We start from the raw sequence: 17251 nt of genomic DNA on the forward strand, positions 1-17251 counted from the left end.
AACGACCTGTTAATTTGGTTAAAGATTGACAACTATGGAAGTGTGATGGTCTTAAATGATAATCATATGAGAGCCCATGAACGGTCGGTAAGGAACAGGTTGCCCTTGAAACTTGTGAAAGCCTGCGTGATTACTACAACAAGGATAACACTTTCTATCAAGTATGTGTATAAAATCGGTAATTCTAATATAAGGAGGGTAAAGGCAACTGTTGACTTAGGTATAACATTTGGTGAGAAATTATTGTTGACACCACATATAGATGCCATGGTATCAAAAGCTAGGAGAAAATTAGGATTGATACTGAGGGTAAGCCGTCATTCTATTAACAATGAGTCATCTTAAGATTATACCGAACTAACGCCAGATCAATTTTGGATTACTGCACGTAGTTTAAAATTATAAGAAGAGATGTATACTGATACTAAGATTGAGGTGATTCAAAAGAAGTCTTTTTACCATCTGCTTTTAAAAGTACCCTAAATATTTGTGTATTTCATTCCTTTTTGCAAACCAAGGTGCCTCTGGTTTACACCTCGCTAGTTTATTTTGAAAACGCTGTAAGATTTTGACAGTGGACTTGCTCACAGTACTCCAAAGTTGAATACCATTGGTCCAAATTGGTTTTAGAATTGTTGAGTATACCAGCAGCATGTAGATAAAGATAACTGAAAACCGCTGCCCAACAACTAGAGCATTTCCTTGAAATTTATCTCAGGTTGCCTTTTTTTCTCTCTTATACGAAATTTACACGTTAATCGACGGTCGATGTGTATTTCTTTATTTTTTGATTTTCATTCGAGCGTAAATTTGAGAAAGGATAAAAATAATTTTTTGTTTAGTTTTCCTTTACATAATCTTTTTCAAGAAAGTAATTAGATAAAATTATTTATGTTAGTAAAGTAGGATTTGCAAATAAGAGATCACCATCGATTTTTTACAGTTATTACGAAGTATGAAATTAAGTTTCAAAATTATCCGAAACAATGTAACAGGACTAGTAGGAATTAAATTAACCTTCAAATGATTTGGAAGAATGTGTAAGGTAAAGAAAGGGCTAGAATAGCATTCAAACAAAAAAAGTGTTCATTAAAAAAAAATTGTTTTCTTTTAAGAATATCTAATCCTTCTTCCATAAATACCTATCAAAATTATTTGACTGCGTACACCTTAGAATTGTTAAGTACGATAGTCATTCTAAGTTTACAATTTTTACATTGCTGAAAATTTGAAATCTTAGTTTATATTCGGACTAAAATAGATACGACTTAGTAATAGGTTATTACTCAGAGATTCTTATTTATACCGGTTAACGTCAAGTTAGGTGTATTATGTGTAGCTGTCTCTTCTTTTATTACCTATTAGTAATAAATACGCTGTTCTATCTATATGATATAATTTCTGGATAAATATATCTAGAAACATGTTAGTATCAACAAGCTAACCTATAAAATTATAGTTATTTTAGTCTGAGGTATTTTTTACACTAAGGTATAAAAAAAAATGGGCTACTAAAATGTATTTTTGTGATTATAGGCTGAATTTTGACTGCGATCTCTCCATTCCACAGATATGAAATGGGAGACTATTTTTACGTTAAGCTTCCTGTATATACTGTAACGGATATGATTTATTTTCTAAATTTATTACTTTTTTTATTATTTCTCTACGTTACGTAGACATTTTTAAATTAGTCAATTGAAACAAAGCGATAAAAAATTTGGGATATTTTTATGTCATGGTATGTTTAAAACTGTTCAACCTTTTTACCGATTCGGATATTATATAGTAACTATGTTACCAAACGATCACAAAACGGTTTTTCAAAACCGCACTCGCATACAAGACCAACCTGTTTCTTTACAGTTATTTATTTCTTAAAAAGATTTATTTTCTAAACAACTTTCTTCATAAATCTTCGTTCAGACCTAAATCAATACGTACGGAACGGCATCCTTTTTAAAATAGTAGTTTTCTTGCATTTTAAAACTGGGATAAAAGAGTTTCAGTTTTATTATTTTTACTTTGTAAACACGTACTGCATTTGAATAGTAAAAGAATAAATTTCTTTCAACATTTTCATCCTATTTATATTAAAATATAAAATATTGTCACAATAAATTATGATGAAATGTATGTATTCAGTAACTTACAAGAAAATAATATAACATATATACATCACATTTTTCAACTAAATGACCAAATTAAAGCAATACCTGAAAATATTACAATTACTGTTTATTTTCAGATTTATAGAAACATATCATAAAATCTAAGAGGCTTTCATTTATCCTACAGCTTAAATAAAATCTCGATTGCTTTTTTTAACTAAAGAAAACACAAAAAATTTCAATTTAAAAATCTTACGTAATCATAAAAAAAAAAAACCATGTAATTTAAATTTATCCGTTCTCGTTCTGCATTCTTTAGGGAAAGAAAATATTCCCTGATTAAAAAGTTTTAAATATTCGACTGTGTAGAACTTATGTCAATTCTGGTATTTTCTGATTTGCATATTGTTTTTTGTTATTTCTGGTATATTTTTATAAAATGATGATATAATATTGCTTAAATCATTATATTAAATGATTAAATAATGTCGCAGATAAATAATTTCCTAAAACTGATAACAATGTTGACCTGCGATCTGATACGCTGGCCAATATTTCTACTTGTACGCAATGTTAATATCTCGCTGTTCTACGCACAAAAAATAATGTGCCTGCAAAGTAATAATCGGTTATTTAGTATTTTTTAGGTTATTTTTAGTTAGTTATGTATATACAATACGTTAAAATGAGTTACGTATGTAGTAGCATAGTTTTTAAAAATACTTTATAGGTTACTTTTCTCCTTGCCACAAGTCTGCTTTTTGGATAACCTAATTACGAAAAGGTAAGTGAAAATTTGAATTATGTTAATATTTCTACTATTTTATGCTTCTTTATGAAGTTAAGATGATATTCCATTAGTTACCGTGATCTCCAGCATTGCCCAATCCTATTTCTTAAAAATAAATGCGGATAAGATACAGGCCAGAGATAAGATGGCGGTTCACAGGTCATGGTCCAACTGGATGGTGTGCAAGTTGAACAAGTGCAAGAATTCAAATATTTGGGCTCACTGATCCAGGAGAAGAATGTAGCAACTACGGCGGAAATTCACAATCGAATTAGTCAAGCAAACGCAGCATTTGCTTCTCTGAAGTGGTACTTCTGGAAATAAAGCAACATCTCGATGAAGACCAAAGTTCGTCTTTACCGATCCCTGATCCTGACAATTTTGTTGTAGGGAACAGAAATGAGAACACTACTTAATACGGAGCTGAGTAAACTTAAATTGATTTCTCAAAAACTATTATGTATTAGATTCTGGTACCTATTTTATTCGATTGTTCAGGCCAAAAACCATAAGAAATTACTAATTCTGTTCTTAATTAACTTTCTAAAGATTTCCGTATGACCTCATTTCACCAAGGTAGCTAAAATCCAAACGTAATTTTTCACTAGCCGTAACTTCCACACGAAGCATTTTAGGACAAATATTTATATGAACTTTTTTAATTATTTTCACGAGTAAAATAGATTATGAAAGTCCCACGAGAACTTCCTGATACATAGATGTTTTTACTAAAAAATAAAAATATGTATACACCGTACGAAAAAATGCTGACCAGAAAGTTAATAATATATATTAAATTTCTATTAACACTATCCACATGGTTATTTTATTATTTTATTGATTTTTAAAAATTATTTTCATATATTTTATTTTTATTGTTATCTCATACATTATTATTCTGGTACACTAATAAGGACTTTAACCCTTATCTATTTTTACAACTTATTTTGTATTTTATCATGCTGCTTTGATCAGAGGTTGCCTTTGATCTACCCAGACAAATGCTAAAACAGAATGTTTCTTTTATCCATAAAGAAACACACCGATGCGTCCCTGACGTCATCTATGTAATGTTTAATTATTTATTTACAGATCTGAATATACAGCATTATTATTATTATTAGTATCTAAATATGTAATATTTACTAATTGAAGCATCAGATAATTTTATAGAAGTTAGTTGATAACATAATGATATGAAATTAAGAAAAAGAATTTCTCAAACAATTTTTTTAAAATCTGCTTATAGTTGATAAAAAAAATTAATATTTTGCGATAAAATTTTCAAATTAATGGAAATTATTACAATTTAGAATTAATATACTTTCTTTTCGGTTGGTTTTTGTGATTTTGTTTTTCCTGGTTTTTCTTATGATGAACGCAATCGCAACTGTTTTTATACTCATCTTCTTTCATTCACATCTGTTTCTAGTTTACAGATATATAATACTACTATCAAACATATTTAATATAATCTAAACAATATCTTATTTTAAAATATCATACGAAAATTTGGTCTTTCTTTGTAAATAAAGATCTTTGAAATATTTCCCACATATAAAATACATCGTAAAGAAAAGTTTCTGATAATTTTTAAGCCCACAAGACAAGTTAAAACTTCTTATTTTGACTGGTTTCTTCGACCTTCTCTGGTAGATAATTCCCTTTATTTTAAAAATTTAACGGGAATGAGTGAAAACAAGTTGGTCATAAATTATTAAGTAGTTTATCTGATTCAAAGCAACAATCGTTCTGAAAATAGTTTATTTTGTTTGTATCCACATTCTTCTTCCTACTTATTTAAGCTTCTTAAATACCTATTTTAAGCTAAGAGAATAACTATTATTTCGTTGTTAAAATTTTACGTAGATTGTATTAACAAATATGTCAAATTTTAATAAAATTTGGATATAATAATAATCTTAACTGTGTCGTGTTTGAACGTTTTCAATAATCTACGAAAATATGAAACAAGTAGGGTAGTTTAAATCCCGAAACCAGACCAGAAATAAATTTTAGAATAAACAAAATCTTATCATTCAAAAAATAGATTAAATTATTAGTTCATAATATTTTATCATAAAATTTATAGTAAAAATAAAATTTTCCTTCGAAAAATTAAAATTGTTAATCAATAAAATCCTTTTAAAAAAGAAATTTGAAATGTTTTCCAATTAACAAATTCAGAAAGGAGAATTTACAGAATGTAATATATGTAATATCTTGGATGCTACATAATGCTATGTTTTATAGTAGTTTAAAAAAATATAAATATAAAAAAAACTTGTAATATTACTGCTATGACTACATTATAAGTTATACTTTTTTATGAAAAATAAATAAATCAAATAAAGGATAATAGTATACTCTGTAAACACATATAATAAGTATTTGCAGTGAAAAGTCATCCGTACAACATTTACGTAAAATATACTCTATTGTAAATTATAATGTTTAATTTAATTTATATTTTAATAAATAATACCTTCAACAAGTTATCTAATCATTTTTCAAAATATTTTCATTCTGAATCGATTTTCTTAAGAAATTTATAATAAAAAGATTATGATTATAAAATTTACCACATCTAACTACACGAGATTTTCTTCAAATAACTATCATAGGTCTCCTCTTCGTATGAAATATTTTTTTATTATTTTGCTTAAGGTTTAATTTTTTTAAAAGACATTTAGATAAATAAAACTGTTAATAATTAAACTGAAATAAAATTTCCATTTATATATCTCTTTTTTCGGAAATGATAACTTTATTTATTACTAGGACTATGAAGTGAAATTACTAGTTCTATGTAGTGAAGTTGTAGGCTGAATATTTTACTGTTCCTCCCCCAGTTAAGTAAGGTTAAGTCGGTTAATAATAAATATATAGAAATCTATATTTTATTAAATATACTAGTCAATAAAGGAGTATCAAGTGCGTTTGGAAAATACAAACTAAAGATTAATACTTCACAAATTTAAATTTAATCTTTCAAACATGGTTACCGCTGACATATTTAATAAATTATTAAAAAGTGAAAAGCCACCTTACCAGCAAATTAAGTGTGACTCGAGATCTTTCGGTTTATTTCAAAATCATCATCAATAGTTAAAATATTATAATTAAGTTAAAAAATTAAAATAAAGTCAAAAGTTAAAATACTTATACAGTCATGACTGTTTGCATTTCAGTATACTGAAAGAATAAAAATTGTTTAAACACGCTCTAAATATTTATATAAACATATTTCTTCTGTCCGTGTGTATGTGACTAAACTCCTCCTAAACGGCTAGACTGATTTTGATGAAATTTTGTGTGTGTGATTAGTTGATTCGAGAATGGTTTAGATTCACAATTTGATCCGATAGAAAATGTTTTTTTAATATTTTTATTTATTTATGTGTTGTTGATCTTGGGATGGTTAAGATTCACAATTGGTTCCGGTAGGCAGCGCTGCGATCGCGTTTAGAATTGCGCGCTTATTGAGAATATTATATTATATTAATGTTAAAATATTAATGTTAACAAGCAAGCAATGTTTTTAATTGTTAAAAATGTTTTAATTGGGAGAATGTATTTTTCTCATATTATATAAGAATAATTCAGCTTGTAGCAGCCATTCAAAAAAAAGTATTATTTAAAAATTATTTTGAAACTTGAAACATTATAATTCCTAGAATATCATATTATAAAAATGAAAAAATACTACTGCAAACAGCACAAATCATTGTATTTAATGATAGGAATTATTTTAAATTCAAAATGTAACGAAGGAGTTAAGAACTATGAGGTAATTTTCAATCATACTGGTATTAAGCAGAAGTATATCAGGATGAAGGAGTATTGTAAAATTAAAAAAGAATCGATGCGGAGAAGTGTTGCTCGTAACCATAACAACCAACTTCGAGTATCGTCGGGTCGATTCAAAGAGGTTCTTTTACAATAATATTATTAGATAATGTGCAACCTTTAAAAATTATAGATAGCATTCCTGTCTTTATATGTTATGAAAGAATAAGGTGCTCAGCATTTCCATATAGTACATAATGGAAAATGAGTAGGGAATTTTAATTTAGATTTACTATGCAGCCACCAACAGGAAATAGATCCCTGGATAACAAAAGAAGTGCCTTTTCAACTAGATTACGCAAAAGAATCTATTCTATTGTTTTCAATACAGCCGTAGCAGAGTCCTGACCCAATGGAACCACGGAACCGAAATAGAGAAGACAGGATTAAAAATCAGGAAAACAGGTGAGTGGAGAAGAGACGTATCTACCCACAAAAAAACCGTGACAAGATCTCATGACACCTATTCTAATGGATTGCTTCAGTGCTTTATATATTAAGAACCGATCCTAAATGAGTACAAGCTCAAATTTTTGGGTCTTTTCTATTAAGCACCTAGTATCTTGGTGTATTGGTATTTCTCACGGATTTATATAAAATTATAATGTAATTACGTTTAAATTATCATATTAAATAATTGTTTAATCTCGTAGATAAATAATTTTGTAAAACTGTCACCTGTGTTAGCCTGTACTGCGTACAAATAAAATAGCGATCTGTTATTTGTAGACAATTTTAATATACTCGTATCCTTGATCCGTGCTTAAAAATTAATGTAGCTGCATACTAATTTTCCGTTATTCGAAGTATTTTTTTGGTTAAATATAATTAATTAAGTGTGTAGAATATGTTAAAATGTGTGAGTTAAATGGGTAGTAGCATAATTTTTAAAAGTACTTTATAGGTTACTTTTCACCGTCAGGAGAAGCCTGTTTTGGATGACCTAATTACAAAATGGTAAGTAAAAGTTTAATTTTGTTAAAATTTTACTATTGTATGTTTCTTCGCGAAGTTAACGTGATTCGTTAGTTGCCGCTCAACATTACGCTGTAAAACATTGTTGAAATGCGATGTTGTGGGTGATTATACGAGCTAAAAGTTCTGCATTACTGTAATCTCGCAGTGTTCGAGTGGAATGCGCTAGTCTTATGTTCGGATGGTCTTAGGTTCCAAACTCAGTGAATATGTAAAAAAAACAACTAAAATTTGTAAATAATGGATAAAAAAGCGAGGAGTATAAAAAAAAATGTCTACAGCTTAATGCTTTTTCTTTAGATAATAAACAGCTATCACAGCACAAATGCAGTCTTCTTAAGGTACACCCTCTCTCATTTTTGGAATTGTCTGCTTGAAAGAAATACATGACTATAGGTAAACCATTCATACTGATTCATATGGGAGGTTGCCATATAGTAAGATCTTGAGATCGATGATGCTTTCATTCAATTATCATTCTATCCAGGTTTTTCTTCCAACAGTAAATAGTTTCATTTTCTTTTGAGATCATCTATCATTTTTTCTTTAGAAATCCTCTTTTTCTTTCACTTTCATAGATCTTGCCATGCCAGTAGGCCAACTTATTTCTACGAAATCTTTTACAGTCATCGCATCAACAAACTCGTTATTTTTCTTTTTTTTGAACTAAACTTTCCTGTTCTTATTTCCTGATATTCTTGTTTTTATCCTATTCAGCTAATCTTGTTTTTATTTCCCATAATCTACTGTTTGCATGCTGCAAGGTATCAGTTCTATTTCATTTAACAAATTCTTTCTTCTTTGAACAACTTGTTCGTAGTTTTCACATCACAGTTTTCTATTTATATAATCTTTATTTTCTAAACATGAATTATTTTCATTGCATAATTTATTTTTTTTTATTCTACATTAAAAATAATCTCTCTCATAACCTAATTAATTTCATCAGCTAATAAATATATTTATATCAACTTGATATAGTTAATTTTACCAATACATTATTATTTTTTTAACTTAAAGAAGATTACTCTTCGATATTATTTAATGTAATTTTTAAATATTAATAATTATATTATAAAAGTACATAACGGTCAAATTAAGATCATAAAATAACAAATAAAATGGAAATAACCCATAAAAAATTGTAATTTTATCTACATTATTTTCCTTAAATACGCATCGTTATAACACAGATTAATTATCCTGTACAGGTTATTAATTATAAATTGAGTTAAAATGAATTAGAAAAAACAATAATTTTCAAATTACTTTTTAAAGCATCCAAGCATATTTTTTTTATTACAAAATGGAATATTTTTATCTAAAACAATAAGGATTTACGATAAAGGAACATTCAAGAGGATTAGGTTATAGTCGAATAAATCGAAACTCGGGTATTTCAGAAAGCTGCATTTCAGCTCTTTTTATTTAATAGACTTAAGTGAAACCGATGAATAGAACGCCAAGAAGGATCTAATGAAAGAGACTCAATCTGAATACACCAAGATACAACGGTCAAAGGGTCCCCAAACCCTCAGCATGAACTCTCACAGGCAAAACTCTAGGAAAGAAAATATTTATGTTTAAGGAATAAATATGAATAACAGAAATTGAAACCTACCCTTAGAGACAATGATGTATTGTGAAGAGAAATTACTGAAAAATGCGTTATGAAGATAAAGTTTATCGTGTTATATCTCAACTATAAACACAAGTTACATAAGTTACGTCCGATTCCCTTTTTATCAGAAACTTTTTATCCTGAAGCTCTTTATCAGCTCTTTTTCTGGTAAGTACATTTTAGATGGTTAATTTACTTTTAATGCTTCACATTGTATAAGAAGATTCAATGCTAAATAAAATAAAAGAAAAAATCAAACTGTTTTTTTTTCCATTAATTAATAATTGTTTTGCGAAAACCAGTTTGTTAATTTTCACTTAGGTATTGAATTTATGCGTTTGTCTTGCTACATTTTATTTTAATAAACTGTAGCAAGATGTTATTGCAATGTAGTAATATGTTTAAAAATATATTATTTCGAACTTCATTTATTTATAAATAAGATGTCCTGTTTTTATTTGAAAAATAATTACAAACATTAAACTAAGCAATTTTTATTGGCAATAAAACAAAATTGTCGGTATTATATAACAGGAATTTAAAAAAAACCTACTTTATAACATTTACGGTATTAAATATAATTTGTTGGTTAAGTATCCTTTTATAGCTTTTTATTTACCACTGTGTTAAATAAGTTTATAAGTAGCCTACGTTTGGAAATTGAGTTATTTACAAAATCAATAATTACTAGTAGGAGGAAAATGGCAGACGCAGTAGAATTTCTAAATAAACTGTTAAACTTCTTTAACAACTCTTCCCCCATCAGGGTAAAATTTTCACAAAGTATGATTTTATACAATAATTAAATAAATTACTTGTTTGAAATTAATTTATTTTAAAATTTAAAATATAATCACAGCCTAAACACTTAAAAATTTTAACGAGTTTCAATTATTTAGAATGTATAAACTTCATTCACATTTAGGATAACTGTAAAACGATAATTTTATTTGTAGTTCCATTACAATAAAGAAATCAATCTTAGAATCCCATACTAAAATACTGAAAATTGAAATTAATGCAGAATTGTAAACATTTGCATGAATGTGATAAGAAAAGAGGTTACAAAAATAATATTAAATCATTAAAGAAATACAGAGTGATTCAAAAAGGACTTTATTAATTTAAAAGCATATAAAAATGTATTAAAATAATTTATAGATTCGGTTTAGGACTTATTCCATAGAAAACCACGTCAGGTTTGTCACCAAATATTCACTTTGGTGCGATATGGATTCCATTAGTAATGCAACATATACATACCACCTGAAGTCGATTTCGTTCCAAACTGCAGCCAGCATGTCGTGACTTTGCTGCAGGCATAATTCTTGAAGAATTGATATTGCTTTTTAAAGGTGGCTACAAGGACCCCACTATTAGTTCTTACCGGCCTTTCACGCTCTTGCCTGTGGTTGGAAAGGTTTTTGAAAAAAATTTTGTGTCTCCGTATTAATAGTAAGTAAACTTCAGAGCATTTTTTGATGGACAGTCAATATGGCTTCCGCCTGGCAAGATTACGGAGGACGCTATACTGAGAGTAATGAATATTGCCTCTTCCAGTGTATATGGTAGGTGTTTTTCTGGATATATATGGTGCTTTTAACAACTTATGATGGCCCTCTGCCTTCTTTGAAATGCAGTAGCATAGTTGTACAAGGAACGAAATAGAAATTCTCTCACGTTATTTCAGCCATCGGACTCGGTGAGTCTGCTGGAAATCTGCTTTTAAATGTTCCTTTGTCCAATTACACAATTAGTCAGAGAATACAACATATGGCGGCGAATACCACGATCCATTAATTGAAAAAATTGAAGGCGTGGAATTTGGATTGCTGCTAGATGAGGCTAGGATAATAATAAAGATGCTCATTTGATACGCTATGTACGGTTTGTAGATTGTAATAATATTGAAGAAGACCTTCGGTTTTGTAAAATTATCATTGCAGGAACGAAGGCTCAGGACCTGTTCGAAATTCTTGATACATTTATATCTGAAAATAATTTGAATTGGCCTAAGTGCGTTGGTGTCTGTACTGATGGAGTTCGCTCCATGTCTGCCTGCTACGGAGAATTACAGGCACTTATTCGAAGCAAATCACCAAATGCATTGTGGACCCATTGCATTATTCATAGAGAAGCGCTTGCGTCAAATTATTTGAGTCCAGCAAGGCGGTAAATTTATAAAATCTCGTCGATTGAAAGCAAGTTTTTTAAAAAACTGTGAGGAAACGGAAGCAGAACACTCGTCTTTGTTGTACTATAACCTTGTTGTACCTTTAAGGATAAAAAAATGCAGAAGATTTTGCTGATGACGATTTTTTTAATAAGACTAGTATATTTATACGACATTTTATAAAACCTGAATTCCCTTAATCTCTCTCTACAGGAAAAACATGAACCGTTTGAAGTCAACGGAAAAAATATCAGCTTTTATAAAAACATTCAAACTATGGAGAAGAAAATTGAATGAAGATGCAGGCAAAAATTGTTTTTAATATTACAATAATTTTTGATGTCAAATGAACTATATATTTTTCAACTTATAAAAACCATGTTGAAAGGGGAATAATTAGTTAGCTAATTATTTTGTTTGAGAAATATTTTAAAAATGAAAATTACGGTAGGTTTGCATGGATTCAAGAATCATTTAACACACTAGTGCTCAGTCTGAATTTACTTCTGCGGAAGAAGAGAATCTTATCGAGTTATCTCGCGACAAAACTTTAAAAGCAAAATTTGGCGGCATGGAATTGACAGAATTTTGGATTTCAATAAAAGATGAATATCACCTTCTAAGTGATAAGGCTCAGCGGAATTTAATTTCATTTTTGACGTCGTATTTGTGCTAAGGTGGATTTTCGGCGGCCGCTGTAATAAAAAGCAAGTATAGAGCAAATATCAACGTGGAATAGGAAATAAGGATGGCCGTGTCCAGTTTTATTCCACGATTTGAGAAAATGTGCAGTGATTTGCAGGTTCATTCATCAGATTAATTATTAATTTAATGTTAATAAAGTAAAAAAATAATGAAGATACACGAGTTTTATTCATTTTAACTCTTACTTACGAGTAGTCATACTCTTACTTAGAGTAGGGCGCCAATGAAAAATTTTAATTAAAAAGGTCGGTGCGACTCGGAAAAGTTTGGGAACCACTGGTCTAAGTTTTAAAGAAATCAAGCTCAGTTGCTAAAAATATCATAGAATACATATATATATATATATCATGCCCGTCGCGGCATCACCCGCGGAATATGCCTATACAGCTTTAAAAACTGGAATAGTTCTTTAGTTATTACGTGTGTGTACATGCTTTCAAAGTTATCGTTATTCACAATTTATATTTCTTGAAGGTTGAAGTCGAATTTTAGTTGAGTGTGAACGTTGCTCTTCAAGTTTTGAGTACGCTTTGGCGTAGATTCACGTTGTCTATGATCATAAATTCTACTCGTCGTAGAAGTTCGTCCTATCTCTGACCTTGCCTACCTAGGCATGAAAATAATAAATACCAAATTGAACTCAATTATATGCCGATTATGTGTACGGTTTACTGTTTCAGAACTTCTTAATTGAACATGTAAAAATCTACAGAGTGCTACTTTACTCGCGTAAGAATTAGTTCTCACGGGTAGATGTCAGATTAGAAACTAACATTAAATTTAGTAAATCACAAAATAATTATTTAAAGAAGTTGATATTGACATAGACAAGCTTCGATATAGATTATGATATTAAATTTGATAAAATAAGTTCCAGGTTATTTATTCATACTTTTTTTTTTATTTATTTTTGATTTATACTTTATGAGATTGATGAGGTTAAAATGTGGTAAACATTACGGTGATAAAAAGAAAACAATCGTTAGAATTTCGTAATGATTGATTTAATAGTCTTCACGAATATCGAGAACAAACGAAAAAGACTTTATTTCTTTATACAGTAGTGATATACATTTATATATACAAAAAAATCTGATGTGGATACCACATAACGTCCTTGTTCACCTATTAAATTACATACACACATTTTTAAAAGTTCATAAAATTTTATTTCACTAAAATCTTCTGATTTTTTCACATTTTTTTTATTGTTATTGAATTATTATTTATTGCAAGACGTTATTTACAATCAGCGGTTAATAATTATTAATAAATCAATACATTTAAATTTAAAAAAAAAAGTTAAAAAGCAAGGAAATGAAGTCTGATTTGAGGAAGGTATATCACCTTCCTCTTGTAAGATTAATGAATGATATTTCATTAATTAACATTTTATTTGACTGTAACTCTGAAACCAATGAAAATAAGTACCACTTATGATATATCGTTAAAGAGCTCTCTCTCAATGAGGCAGTAAATAAAAAGTTCAAAATCCAAATGTTTTTGATTTTGGGCATTTTCGGACACGTTTGGTCCAATCCATTGCAATCAAAAGGGAAGGTGCACAACTAGATCTTACAACAGTCCTAAATCCAAAATTTCAACATTCTACGGCTAATCGTTTTTGAGTTACCCGAGATACGTGACGTCTGTACGTACGTATCTCGAATAACTGTCGTGACGAAACTAGTTAAAATGGATTCAAGGATGGCCAAAATGGATATTCCATTGAAATCTGAAAACCGAAATTTTTCGCGATTACTATACTTCCTTTTACTTCATACAAGTAAGTAAACGGAATTATAATTAAAAATTTGGAATTAAGGTGGAATTAACAAAAAACTGATAATGATTTGAAAAATTGATATTTAATATGGATGGAAGAAAAAGATTAGTTAAAACAATGATTGTAATGTATCACTCACTGTTAACTGAAGCCAAATTCAGAAATTTGGCTTCATGAAAGAATAACTGTACTAAATTAGAAGCTTTTTTGAATTGCTATTATAATAAAGAAATTAAAGGATTAAGTAAAAAGTTAAAAAAATGGTGACGTTCTCAAAATTGTGGAAAAGAGGACGTTTTAGATGAAAAAAATCAAAGAATTACAACAAAGATAATATATCAATTTCCTTGTAAATTTAAGAAGACAGAAGGATGAAAAGGGATTATGGATCAGGATAAAAATATGATTAAGGAAGAGCACTGTAAGAACTTTACAGAAACGAGCATTAAATAATGGAGAAAATAACTTCAATATTTGGGGCTTCATTGGCAATGACAAATCAAAATGTATTTTTTAGATGTAAATTTATTAATTAATTAAAAATTATCATAATAGAAATTTAAATTAATATCTTTATTTTTTTATTATTATTATTAATTCAACCAGTTTTTCAGATGCTGCCAGATTTGTGTGTGTGCGTATAGCCAAATGCAATTACAACTACCGGCTTGACAGGGCTGTAGCTGCAAATGTAAATGTAAATATTTATATAATTATATTTTCGACTTACCAACATTCATTAATAGAAACTACGTTCAAGCGCTTTCGCTTGAACATGCTTGGCCATACTTAATAAAATTAATCTAAATGTAAATGTATCGGTAAACAAGTAGTCTTGAACAGACTCAGAAACCCCAGACTCAGAAAGGTGTAACACCGGTACGCACAATCTAGTATTTAAATCCATATAAAAGCAACTGCCTTTACAAGGACTCGAACCTTAGAACTTTGGCTTCGAAAATCAGCTGATTTTCCGATTATAAATTTAACCACTAGACTAACCCGGCGGGTATTTTTTAGAGTATTTTTTTAAAGAGAAAATTAATAGATGAATTGTCTATTATGATTGATTGCTGCTTACAGATTAAAAGAAAAAAAACCGTAAATATTAACTTAAAAAGTTCAATATTAAAATAAAAAGTACTATTTTTAATTCTTTTATTTCATTTCTAATTACGTGTGCAATAAAATGCTTTTAATAAAAATAAAAAAAGATGATTAATTAATCAAAAACGTGAACGTGTGATGTGCCCGCAGCTTTTACGAGCTTATGTGTCAAAATGGGTAGGGTAAAACAATGCACCGACGTCTTTTAACTATTGATGTGGACTAAAAAAATTAAAAAAAAGCAGAATGCGGGAACTGTGAAATAAGACAGCATTTTTCTCTTCTAAAGCCGGCCAAACTGTGTAAGTCGAGGTCGGTGTGTTGTTTGACCAAGAACGTTGACTTGAAAGAGAGGGAGAAGATACAACGTTCATTCTCACTAAAACACTTCCTGTGTATTTTAAACTCGTAATCGCAGCGTCATACCCTACTTTTGTTATTACAGAAACGGAACTTTTTTTATGGAATTTATTCTGGGATCTTGAGTTAAGTTAATGAAATTTATAAAAGATCAATATTATTTTCGTTATTCAATTTCTTTTATTGTTATATTTTATACGATTAAGATAATTTATAAAACTAACTTTTCTCTTTTAAAAAAATGCATTGATAAATAGATCTTCTGTTTTAAATATAAAATTGTAATTTTTGAAAAACCAACACTATATTTTTAAACGTTACTTCTTCCTATGGATTTAAATATTCATATTTTTCTACGTAAACTAAAATTAAAGCAAGAGATGTGTGAAGATAACAAAACCGAACATAAACTGACTTCTATATGACAACTTATTATGCGAAATGGCTTTCATATTATTAAAAAATAATAATTTATTGAAATAAAAAAAAGTATAATATATATATATATTTTTTTTGTCTTCAGTCATTTGACTGGTTTGATGCAACTCTCCAAGATTCCCTATCTAGTGATAGTCGTTTCATTTCGGTATACCCCCTACATCCAACTCTCCCTAACAATTTGTTTTACGTACTCCAAACGTTGCCTGCCTGCAGAAATTTTTCCTTCTACCTGTCCCTCAAATATTAAAGCGACTATTCCAGGATAGCTTAATATGTGGCTTATAAGTCTGTCTCTTCTTTTAACTATATTTTTCCAAATGCTTCTTTCTTCATCTATTTGCCGCAACACCTCTTCATTTGTCACTTTATCCACCCATCTGATTTTTAACATTCTCCTATAGCACCACGTTTCAAAAGTTTCTAATCTTTTCTTCTCAGGTACTAAGATCGTCCAAGTTTCACTTCCATATAAAATCTTTTCTTGACGTTTAAATTAATTTTTGATGTAAACAAATTATATTTCTGACTGAAGGTTCGTTTCGCCTGTGCCGTTCGGCATTTTATATCGCTCCTGCTTCGTTCATCTTTAGTAATTCTACTTCCCAAATAACAAAATTCTTCTACCTCCACAATCTTTTGTCTTCCTATTTTTACATTCAGTGGTCCAACTTCGTTTTTTCTACTACATTTATTTATCTAACTACATTACTTTCGTTTTGTTCTTGTTTATTTTCATGCGGTATTTCTTGCGTAGGACTTCATCCATGCCGTTCATTGTTCCTTCTAAATCCTTTTTACTCTCAGCTAGAATTACAATGTTCATTACAATGTTATCAGCAAATCGTAACATCTTTATCTTTTCACCTTGTACTGTTACTCCGAATCTAGATGTGAAAGTTTTAATTCATTAATTATCTTCTTCTAACGATTTCCCATACTTTTATACGTAAATACTTCGTTAAAAAATCATGTAATTATTTTAAAATACCGGGTAAAATTAATATTTTTAGTTGGCATTGTAGTATTTTAAGATTTTCGTTAATATTGTTAATTTTTAATTAACATTTATTACGAAAAATCTAGAAATTAGTTGTTCGATATTTACATGAAAATTACACACACCAAAAATCAAGTAGATATTTTTATCTATTAACGAGAGATTAAAAAAAATACCCGGGGTTCAAAAAAATTCAAAATGCAGTTTAACCCTTTAAACTCGGAATTTCAAAAATCTAGAAATTAATTTTTAGTTGTTCACATGAAAATTATACACACCAAAAATTAAGTTGGTATCTTCATCTGCTGCCTATTTTTTTAATTAAAAACAATTTTA

This window comes from Lycorma delicatula, chromosome 6 (assembly GCF_047948215.1).
Source record: "Lycorma delicatula isolate Av1 chromosome 6, ASM4794821v1, whole genome shotgun sequence".
NCBI lineage: Eukaryota > Metazoa > Arthropoda > Insecta > Hemiptera > Fulgoridae > Lycorma > Lycorma delicatula.